The sequence below is a fragment of the Hevea brasiliensis genome, chromosome 12 (assembly GCF_030052815.1).
Source record: "Hevea brasiliensis isolate MT/VB/25A 57/8 chromosome 12, ASM3005281v1, whole genome shotgun sequence".
NCBI lineage: Eukaryota > Viridiplantae > Streptophyta > Magnoliopsida > Malpighiales > Euphorbiaceae > Hevea > Hevea brasiliensis.
Genome location: NC_079504.1, coordinates 69,964,266 through 69,976,868, shown reverse-complemented (window position 1 = coordinate 69,976,868; position 12,603 = coordinate 69,964,266).

Genomic DNA, 12,603 nt, shown 5'->3' with positions numbered 1-12,603 from the left:
CAGCAAGGCAAGATGCAAGAGATTTGAGACTGGTTTGAAGCCCAGTTTAAGAATGCAAGTAGTGGGATTCAGACAAAGTAATTTTTCAGAACTCATGTCTCAAGCACTCAAGTTAGAAAGGATTGAATTAAAAGTGACCCCAATAAAAGAAAAATCAGAAAAAGTTGAAAAATCAGAGAAAGACAAAGGGGAAAAATCAGTTGAACAGAGTTCTGGTGGTACTTCTAGGAAGAGAAAGAAATTTAGTGGACCCAGCAGGGGTCGAGGTGGAAGATTTGGAAGGGGCAGATTCTCTGGACAGAGACCCCCTAGGTCTGGTCAACAGTCGAGCAGGGGTTCATATCCTGCCCGCCCCTGTGAGACTTGTGGCAAGATTCATGGGAGAGAATGTTATTGGGCCATTAGAGCCTGTTTTAACTGTGGAGACAAGGGCCATCTTGCTAAAGACTGCACTAGTGCTTCTAGATATGGTCCAGCTCCTACTACTGCCGAAGGATCTATTCAGAGTCCTGCTCCCAAAGGTTCATAATTAGTTGGCAGAGGAAGAGGCAGAGATAGAAGCACTACTTCTGGCAATCAGGGTACTGTTGGTCAGTCAGCACAAGGAAGTGCGTCAGCCAGAGTTTACACTATGAGACAGCGAGAAGAGGCTGAGACTTCTGATGTTGTAGCTGGTACATTTTCTATCTCTGATCAAGAAGTATTTGTGTTGTTTGATCCGGGTTCAACCCATTCATATGTTAGTGCTAGCATAGTCAGTTCACTTGCTGTTCCATGTGTCCAAATAGGTTTTAAAGTGCTACTAACTAGTCCATTAGGACAAGAGATCCGGGTCAGCAGAATTTATAAAGACTGTCCTTTAGTGATCCAAGGACATGTTTTTCTGTCAGATTTGATTGAAATGCCCTTTAGAGAGTATGATATTATCTTGGGCTTGGATTGGTTAGCCAAACATCATGCCATGATTGATTGTAGACTGAAGACAGTCACTTTTGGTCTCCCTCTGCACGGTGATGTGGTAATACTTGGGGAGAGGCATTTACTGCCATCAAACATCATTTCGGCTGCACTAGCCAGAAGGATGATCATAAAGGGGTGTGAAGCATACTTGGCACATGTGATAGACACCCAAGTGGGGAGTCCAACACTGAGGGACATCCCTACTGTATGTGACTTTCCGAATGTGTTTCCTGATGAATTACTAGGATTACCTTAAGAAAGAGAGGTGCAATTTGAGATTGATGTTATGCCTGGTGTGGACCCAATCTCCATAACGCCATATAGAATGGCACCTGCAGAATTGAAAGAGTTGAAAGTGCAGTTGCAAGAGCTGCTTGACAAGGGCTTTATCCGCCCTAGTATGTCACCTTGGGGAGCACCAGTGTTGTTTGTTAAGAAGAAGGATGGCACTCTCCGCTTGTGTATTGATTATCAGCAGTTGAATAAGGTGACAATAAATAATAGATATCCATTGCCCCGCATTGATGACTTGTTTGATCAGTTGAGGGGTGCAGCTGTGTTCTCCAAAATTGACCTGAGATCAGGTTATTATCAGTTGAAAGTACAAGAGCAGAGTATTCCTAAAACTGCCTTCAAAACCCGCTATGGCCATTATGAGTTCTTGGTTATGCCATTCAGGTTAACTAATGCTCCAGCTACTTTTATGGATCTGATGAACATTATCTTCAGACCATACCTCGATCAGTTTGTTGTGGTATTCATAGATGATATATTGGTCTATTCGAGGAGTGCAGAAGAGCATGATAGACATCTGTGGATTGTACTGCAGACTTTAAGGGAGAAACAACTATATGCCAAATTGTCAAAGTATGAATTTTGGCTGAAAGAAATATCTTTCTTGGGGCATATAGTATCAGAAGAGGGCATCAAGGTAGATCCAAGTAAGATTAAAGCCGTCCTTAATTGGAGGCCACCCAGAAATATCATAGAGATTCGTAGTTTTCTGGGTTTAGCTGGATACTACCGTCGGTTTGTGAAGGGATTCTCCATATTGGCATCTCCATTGACCAAGCTACTTAGAAAAGACGTGAAATTTCAGTGGACGGATAAATGACAACAGAGTTTTGATGAATTGAAGAGATATTTAACTGAAGCTCCAGTCCTGACTTTACCTACCCCGGGTAAAGAATACACAGTTTGCAGTGATGCTTCTAACAATGGGTTAGGCTGTGTATTGATGCAAGATCGAAATGTCATTGCCTGTGCATTACGCCAGCTGAAACCGCATGAGAGGAATTATCTGACACATGATTTGGAGCTTGCAGCTATTGTGTTTGCTCTTAAGATCTGGAGACACTATTTGTATGGGGAAAGTGTTACATCTACACAGATCATAATAGTTTGAAGTATTTGGGCACTCAAAAAGAGTTGAATTTGAGACAGAGGAGATGGTTAGAGTTGATAAAAGACTATGATTATCTGATAGACTATTAGCCAAGGAAAGCTAATGTTGTGGCTAACGCCTTAAGTCGTAAGACTATGGCAAGTCTATGGGTTACTCCTTTGTCTATGGTATATGAGTTAAGATCATTACATGCCAGCTTAGAGATTAATGATGAGGGGCAGACAGTAGTTGCATAGCATGTACAGCCAGTGTTGATTGATCATATCAAAATGGCTACTCAGAATGATGAAAGGTATTAGAAGCTGTTAGAAGAAGTCCGGCAGGGCAAGAAACCAGAATTCTCAATCAAAGATGATGGTCTACTGCTACACCAAGGTAGAATGTGTGTTCCTAATGATGTTGATTTGAGGCAGATCATTTTGAAAGAAGCACATGAGTCTCCTTTTTCCATGCACCCCAGTGGCACAAAAATGTATAGAGGGCTAAAGGAGCATTACTAGTGGATGGTTATGAAAAGAGATGTGGCAGAGATTGTTTCCAAATGCCTAACTTTTCAGCAAGTAAAGGCAGAGCATCAAGTACCCGTTGGGTTGTTACATCCACTACCAGTACCAGAATGGAAATGGAGAGAATAATGATGGATTTTGTGATAAGAATTCTGAAAACACAGAAGAGTCATGATGCAGTATGGGTCATTATTGACAGACTAACCAAGTCTGCTCATTTTTTGGCAGTCCGGATGGACTATAGTTTAGAAAGATTGGCCAAGTTGTACATTGATGAGATTGTGAGACTGCATGGAGTGCCAGTAGACATTGTATCAGACAGAGATCCTAGGTTCACTTCTAGATTCTGGGGTAGTCTTCAGAGAGCCCTAGGAACTAGATTGAACTTCAGTACTGCATTCCACCCACAGACAGATGGCTAATCTGAGAGGATAATTCAGATCTTGGAGGACATACTATGGGCTTGTGTAATTGAATTTGAGGGCAGTGGGGACACACACTTGCCTTTAATTGAGTTTGCTTACAACAACAGCTACCAATCAAGCATTGGGATGCCTTCATATGAAGCTTTGTATGGCAGAAAATGTAGAACCCTGTTGTGTTAGGATGACGTGGGTGAAAGAAAGATGATTGGGCCAGAAATAGTTCCGCAAAGTGAAGAGAAAATCAGATTAATCAGATATCAACTTAAGACTACATTAGACCGTCAGAAGTCCTACATTGATTTAAAGAGAAGAGATATTGAGTATGCAGTAGGTGAGAAAGTATTCCTCAAGGTTTCTCCTTGGAAGAGAATTATGAGATTCAGCAGAAAGGGAAAACTGAGTCCTCGTTTCATTGGGCCATATGAGGTTCTGGAAAGAGTGGGTCCCTTGGCATAATGTCTTCCATGTGTCTATGTTGAGGAGGTATCGATCAGACCCATCTCATGTACTACCAGTAGAGGAAATTGAAGTGAATCCAGACCTCACATATGAAGAAGAACCTATAGAGATTCTGGCTTATGAGGTGAAGCAGCTACGGAACAAGCAGATACCGTTGGTAAAAGTGTTGTGGAACCATCATTCGGGCCAAGAAGCTACTTGGGAATGAGAGGAGGACATGAGGAGATAGCACCCACAGCTGTTCAGAGATTGATACCAGGTAAAATTTTGAGATGAAATTTATTTTTTTTTAGGGGGGGGGGGGGGGAGAATTGTAACACCCCTATTTGCATAGCCTGGTATATTTTACTGTTCTGGTAACCGGTGTCGGTCCGGACAATTAAGGGGATTAGAACCACACTTAGGACAACTAGATAAGCCATAAACACAAATAATTAGTAATTGTCAATTAGTTAAGTATAAATAAGAAAAACAAAATATAAGAAGTTAAACGAGCCGAGAGTCACAGTGATGGGTGACCTTCTCAGGAAGGATTGCGAAGTCGATTTAAACTCAAATTTTGAATCGTAAAATATGGAGCCGCGGTCCTTAAGACCATTACAAACATAGTGGAAAAGAGAAAATCACGAAAAAGAACTGTTAAGCCAGTCAAATAATTAGGTTAGGGAGCCAGAAGAAATATTGGATTATTTGCAAACCGGGTCGAACCGACGAGGGGCAATTTGGTCAATTGATCCCGAGAGCTGACTCCTGACCTAACTGTCAAATAAAATCAAAGAAAAGAAAATTTTGGAGTCTAGAATTAAATTAAAGAACTAATCGAAAAATAAATAAAAAAAAAAGAAAATGAAAAAGTGAAGGGAGATGACATCATGCATGACATCATGCATGATGCCATAAAGATTATAATTAATAAATTTAATTAAATTGATTTATGGTCTTCCTAAGACATAAAAAAAGAAAAGAAAAGAAAAGAAAAGAAAAGAAAAAGATAAAAGTCTTCTTCTTCCCTAAGTTGCAGTCTCCCATCTCTCTCTCCCTCTCCATTTCTAAACTCCATTAAAGCTTGCACTCAAGCTTTTGAATCCACTAATTAAACCCTAATTTCCCTAACTTATCAGCTTAAACCTCATCCTTGCATCTTGAAGAGTGTAGAGGAGCAAGAAATAAAAAGCAAATTGGAGGAAAGGGGAGTTAGAAATTGCTACCCAAAGGTTAGTAATAAACTCTAAATTATTTCTTTAAATTTTATGCATATATGCTTAAAGTAACATAGAAACTAAAGAAATCAAAAGAAAACATTTATGGAGGACCAAACCTAAATTTCGGTCAACTAGGGTTTGATATAGGTATGCATGAACTTGGTGAATTTAAAGGTGTATGTGAGCTTATTGGTGTTGCATGATTATGATTAAATGTCTTGAATTAGTTAAATGCAATGAATTAGTGTGGTTAGGCTTTGGACACTTAGGGTTTAGAGACAAAAATGTGAGAAATTGGTAAATGGTGTTTTTGACCCAGTTTGAAGTGAGAAATGGTCATTTGTGACCAAATGAAGTGTGTTGGAAGTGTTTGAATTGAGTTTAGATTCGGATTCAATGTGGTCATGCTGCTGGTAGCAGGACCAAGGTCCCTTTGAGGGACCAAAACTGAAAATTTACAAGTCCAATTAGTATGAGACCAATTGGGAATGAAAATAGACACTAAATGACACAATTTTCATTCAGGAACTATGCCCAAAAAGTGACCAAAATCTAGTGAATAAATTGACAAAATCCGGAAAATCTCAGTCTGCCCTATACAAACTGACCAAATAAATAGTGTTTGTTCATTTGGCCATAACTTGAGCTAGATAGGTCTAAATGACCTGAAATTTTACCAGTGGACAGATGAGATATAGACCTAAAACTTTCATGAAGAACACTAATCTAAATTATGCCATTAACCAAGTTATTTGGCCACCCAAAATTGGTGACCTAAAACTGCCAGAACCAAAATTTGCCCAGAAAATCTGGGTTAAGTCTAATCCGGTAGCCATGGTTCAAATGGCTATAACTTGAGCTACAAAACTCCAATTGGAGTGATTCAAAAAGGAGAATAAACTTAAGACAATAGGGAACATTTTCTATGAAGGAACTTTTGTCAAATTCTAACAGAAAAGTGACCAATGGAACAGTGCAACTTAAGACATCAAAACTGCAAATTTGCAAATTTGCCAAAAAGACTTAGAATTTGAGTAAACAACCAAAACCAACAAATTTAGTGACCAAAATGTGGTATGTGGGTGAATTGGGAATTCCTATACCTATTAAGCCTTAGAAAGTCAACAAATTGACTTGAATAGTGTAGTGAATAGTAACTCGAAACACAAAATTTAAAGAACGTCAAGTTTAGCACATTAGAGCTAGGTATAAGTGAATGTAAATTTATTTTTGGATTTATGCTAAGTTATGGTACTAAAACACTGTGAAACTGTGTGTTTCAGTTGAAAAGAACACTGGGAAAGAACCTGAGGAATCGAGTCAAGGCCAAGAGGCGACTCGCTTAAGGTTTGTGCACAACGTATAATTTCTGTAAATTATTTTCTGCATATTATTTTGAATAATTTGAAATAGTGAATTGTGACATTATTTATGATGCTTTGATTTAAATTTTTGAAAGTTATTGTGTATCTTTGAAATGACAATGTTTAGTAAATTGTTAAGATAAGTTTTGAAACCACAGTGTTATGACCATATTTTTGAACACCTCACTAGCATGACTAGTGGGGGTAATCAGTTTCGAATTTTGATTCCTTCTCTGGCTGAAGTGTTGAGGTGTGTGTCAGTAGAAGAAGAAATTGAATGGATATCCATATATTTGAGCTAGCTAGCCTTGTGATGTGACTTCTCCTTAGCCTCTGGCTATTGAGATTATATTTATTTCGAATGGCATGATATAATTGTGGGTTTTATAAAATGTGTTTTGGCACTTCGGAATGAGCTTGTTTGGATTAAAATCTCATAATTCATGTTTTGTATTAAATTCTCATGTTCAGTCTAATTTTTGAATAAATGTGATTTAAATTCTACATAAAGATTATTTTAGTATGTTGTGCACCACTGAGTCCTAGTACTCAGCGATAACTGTTCTTGCTGTCGCAGATATAGAGACTAGATGAGCAGCAGACTGAGCTGCTGAGGATTGAGGACCTACTTGCTTGAAGTTATATCGGGTATAATTTATACCCCTGACTGTAAATATTTATTTTGATGTTTGTGATGCACATAAATATATGGACATGTAAAATGGGTCTTGAGCAACTTATACAAAGTTTGTATAAAGTTTGTAATAAAATTTAGTTTGAATTTCTTTTAATATAAATTTTTACAATGATGTATATAAATTACTTTGTCATTAATGAAATATGAATGGTAGCATTTTATTTTGAATTGAATGAAATTCATTAATGGTATTTGATGGTGGATTTGAATTTTGAGAGTTGATAATGTGATGAAATTGATTGAGATGATTGTGAATTTGAAGAAGTTGTTGAGAAAAAATATTGGAAGTGCTTTTTTTTTTTTTAGGTATTTGAAGAACTGTTTTCTTAAAATACAGACGGAACTCTGCCAAAATTTTTATAAAATTTGCAAAAAAATAGAATGGGCCAAAAATTTTAACTAGTTTTCAACTTAAATAAATGATTTTAATACCTATTAGAAAATGCTCACCACTTATAAAAAGTAAGAAAATTGTTTTAAAATCCCTTGTAGGGTACTTAATGAGTTATCGGTAGGTGAAGTGTGGTAATTCATTATGTATTCTACGAAATCATGTTATGCCTTATAGAGGGGTAAGGTGTGACAAAAAGGAAATAAATTTCCAGTTTCACATCATATTCCCAAATTCAACCTAGAACCCTAATTTCCAAATTATAGAGAATGAGCTCCCATTCCACCGCACATTCGTAGGCAAGCAAGGTTAGTCGATGTTGGAGTAATATTGTGAGTTGTAGATCATGCTTCTAGCACAGGTGAAGATAACAATGATATAAGGGAATCATGGAAGGAGATTTTATGGGTGTGGACGACTTCAACATCTAGAAAAGTGAAATTTATTTAATGGGTAGGTGGGGACAATTGTAGAAGTTGTGAACTTGTTATGCTAAAAATACTTTCCAAAATACAATATTGTAAATATGAAATTGCTAAAACTTATGCAAGGGAGGCAAAATTATTATATGAAATGAAGAAATTCAAAGAGGGTAACAGTAATATGGAGAGGGCATTACATGCATATATTGAGGAAATTACTGTGTCTAGGAAATTTCGAGCATCTCCCATGCTGTATGATGGCTACGTGCAGTGCATGTGTAAACTTTTTAGCATACTCTATTTTTTCTTAGTTGGTTTAGTGACTGCAGTTATATTGAGTGAAGTGCGATTGGGAAGTGAAAAGGGGAAAGGCAAATTATATTTTCCTTAAACCAGTGATGTGGAGTTCATTAGAGTTAGGTTTGTAATTAAATTCAATTAGTGATGTGCAACTGTATAAGAATGGGATCACTTGTAAATTGGATAGTAGATGATGCAATTGTAAATTTTTGTTGTTTATTGAATGAAAATAATTTTGTTTGATTGTTGGATGTGCGTTCATGTGTATGGTTATTGAGTTAATGGAAAAAAAAATTGAAACTTACAATTATACACTTACTTTTAGCATGAAAATGCACCTGCTGTGTATTTGGTATGCATAGTAATACCAAATAGTGTTACAAGAACTTACAGTTGCATTGTATTTAGTATACATAGTAATACCTTATAAACTTGCAATTACTATGTATTTGGTATGCACAGTAATATGGAAAGATGTAGATGCAAGAAATTGACACATATGTATCAAAATAACCTATCATGATAGCATTTTAAAAAAGGAAAATTTCATTAATAAATCATGCCAAGATGGCCAATTGTACAAAAATATCCTGCATAATTACAAAAAGCAATAGACTCTTAAAGTTTCCAAACATCAACCCTGCATAATTACAGTCCATTACAACCCATCAACACTGCATAAAGTAACCATATTACATACCATTAAACAAAAATGATGTTGTATGTACATAGCACCAACTTAACAAAAACCTCATTCACAAAAAGTTTCCTAAACATTTCCATATCCAAATATACAAAAAATTATACGCAGTGTAGCTATTATTCATTAGTAGCTGGTGGAGTTGCAAACGGGGGTTTTGCAGCAAATGGTTGACTTTTAGCTAGGGTTTTTGCAACAACAGGGAATTTAGCTTTAATAGGTGGTTTTGCAATAAATAGTTGACTTCCAGCTGCGATTTTGCAGTAACAGATGGTTGAGTTGCAGTAGGAGAATTTGTAATTCTTGATGATTGTCTTGGTGGGTTGAATGGATTTGTTTTTTCTACAAAAATGAAAATTGATACATCTGAGTAAAAACACATTTAATCCACATGTATAAACACATTTAATACAAAATTAATGCATAGTTACTTACCCTTACTGTCAACTTTAGGATTTTTTTCATCCATTGGAATTGGAAATTTCTTTGGTTGTGTCATCAATGGAATGTCTTTGTTACTTTGTTAGGACTGAGTAAGAGGAACAGTGAGATTTGGCTGGGACTGAGGATGATGTTCACAAGGCAAGTTTTGATCATCATGATTCACACTAGGAGTTAGCTGTGAGCTATTGAATTTTGTTCAACTCTTTGTCCTTTTTCTTGGAAAGTTAATATCATTATGAAATTAACAGGATTCATTGAATTAGTATAATATATTGGTAATATAAAGTTATTTGACACAATACTTAAATTTACCCCTATATTTGGAGCAAATTGTGATGATGCATTTCTTTTCCTACCTTTAGTTAACCTTCTACTAGGGGTTATGGTGGTATGTCCTTCATGCTAAAGTTAAATCAATCCTAAATTTTTAATCTTAAAAATCACTATTATAGAAATATAACATAAGAACAATTAAAAGTGAGAAAATAAACCTCATTACTTGCAGCAACGACTTTTTTCTTTCTCATCCTTCTTTGCAATGTTGTCTCTCCAGCAATACTAGTTTTGCATCCCCTTGTATTGTGTCCAGTTTGTTTGCATTTACCATACTTTATGTATCCACCAGCTCTTATGAGCTTATATGGGTTTCTAGCTTCATCCTTTCTTCTTAATCTTTTCTTCTTTGGTCTTCTAGCAGGCTTGCTTGCAATGGAAGGATTGATCTCATTTGTGTCTTCTGATTTTTTCCATTCCTCTTTGCTTGGCACTAGTTTTGTGATATGGTCATATATGACTAGATATGTCTCTTTAGAGAAATACTTGTGCACTTGTTTCTCTGGCATTTCTCTATTGTTGAATACGCAAGAAATGGCATGTTTAAAAGGCAATCCTATCAAGTCCCAAACCCTGAAATTGCAGGTGTGTGTTACCAAATCATCTGTATTCTGAGTGTCGTAAAAATTGACCTTATCCCAACTTCTTCATTGAAATCACAACACTCATTATTCGAATCAACAATGTTATGTAAGTCATCGTCCTTTATTGGCCTCTCATTAAATTCCCCAAAGGCTTGCTTTTTACATTAGCCCCTTTTATCTACCTTATGTTGCTTTGTTTCTCTACCCATGTCATCCTCGCTCCCCTTATAATTAGCCCACATTTTACTCACATCATTTTCATATGTATTTTCTGCCATAGACAAATCACCTCCTTCAGATTCAACATGTTAATCACAATCATCTTCCTCATCACTCCTTGTCATATTCACTTTAACCTCAACAATATCATCTTCTTCACTCTCGTTACCTCTTGCATTTCCCTATGATTCTCTTTATTCATTGGCATTATTATAATCCCTAATACTCTGTTTTGTCTTAATTTCAACACTAATAGCATTACAACACATCATATAATCAACAAACTAGAAAAACATAAACACAGATGCGACATATACAATGCAGCAAGCATCGCATGAAGGATTTGTAAATAGTAAATCAACAAAGGGGCAAAATAGGAATTTCACATACCTTGGACCTCATGAAAATGGAGCTTGCTTCACCTTCAAATATGTCTTTCAACCCACAGTAAATTTGCCTCAATTCAAATCAACAAGCTTCACAAAAAACTTCAGAACCTAAATTAATAATTTCAATTGAAGGTTGTTCAATCAAGTAAATAAACTTATACCCCTAAATCTATTCCATTGAAATTGTGATTCTTCCCTTAGATTTTAGAAAGAATTTGCCGATAGGTTAAAATGAGAGAGGCAAAAATTTCTCACCTGTGGCTTATATTAAATAACTTTAGGGTTTTTTATTTTTTATTTTTTCCAAATTTTTCCACATCATTTTGCTTTAGTCCATATCAGCACCTTTTTTGTCTTGTCACTAGCATTGGACAAAGCATAGATGGAAAGTTGCCTTTTGATTAGGGCTGAGTATGATTTTTGGGGGTCCCGAACCGAACTGAAGAACCATAACGAATTGAAGTTATTTTCATACTTTGGTTCAATTCCAGTTCTTCACTAAAAACCAAATCAGAACTATTCTAAAACCAAATCGAAACCACATCAAACCGGAATTGAGAATTGAATTTATATATATATTTTTCCTATTTCTTTTAGATGTATTAAATACTTTTAATATAATTATATATATATATATATATGAACTAAATACAACCTAATATTATATTTCATTTCTCTATATTTTCTTAATAATTTTAGTTATAAATATATTAAATTATCTTATAATTCTTAATTATAAATGTACTATTATATATGCTAATTTATAATTATATTTGTATCTTATAGTTAAATATTAAATAATTAATAAATATATAAAATGTATATTATATGATATACTACTATATTATGTAATATACTTAATTTTAAATTATATATGCACTGTATAGTTAAGGATTATATAATTTAGAAATAGCTAAAAAATATAATATACGATATATTATGTACTAATAATATAATTCAAAATTTAAGTGCTAATTTAAATAGGACGTTTTTAAAGAAATAATTACATAAAATTATTTTAAAATTGAGAATTGAATTGAACCAGAACTGTATTGAACCAGAATTAAAATCGAAGAACCGATAATCATACTGAACCAGAACTAAAAGAATGAAAAATCGAACCGAAACCGTATCGAATCTTGAACCAAACTGGAATCACAGAGGTACCACTTTGTCACAAAGTCAATCACAAACCATGAAATAAAAAATGAGTGAAACCATTGAGAACTTTTTTGTAATCTTCTCTTTTAACAATAACTGAACTAATAATAAAAATTTAAAATTTCAAAAATATTACCTGAATCGATAATTAAAATAATCAAATTTAATTAGTTGAATTTAATTTTTCTTTACTATAATCAAATATAGTCCATGCTCAAACTACACTTATAATAAAAATATATGTATTTTTATTTGAAAACTGAAAATTAAATATGAAGCAAAGTACTCTTAAAATCATTTGGAGAGAAAACTCAATCTAATGGACGAAAGCTGACTGGAACGTATTCCTTATCATAAACAAAACATAATAACATAAGGCTATCATTAAAAAACAAATTTACTTTTGTATACGAATTTGGAAAACTTGCATTATATCTTTTCAAAAATGGAGAAGAGGATAATTTCTTTCCTTTTATTGAAAAAAAAAATGTCTCCACATATATTTTTATGAGATAAATATATTCTTTTAATCTTCCTTTTCTTCCTTATTTGGTTAGAAACTTAGAATCCATCGAAGTAAGTTATTATTATTATTATTATTATTATTAAATATGACATTCCAACAACTGCATCGATCCATGA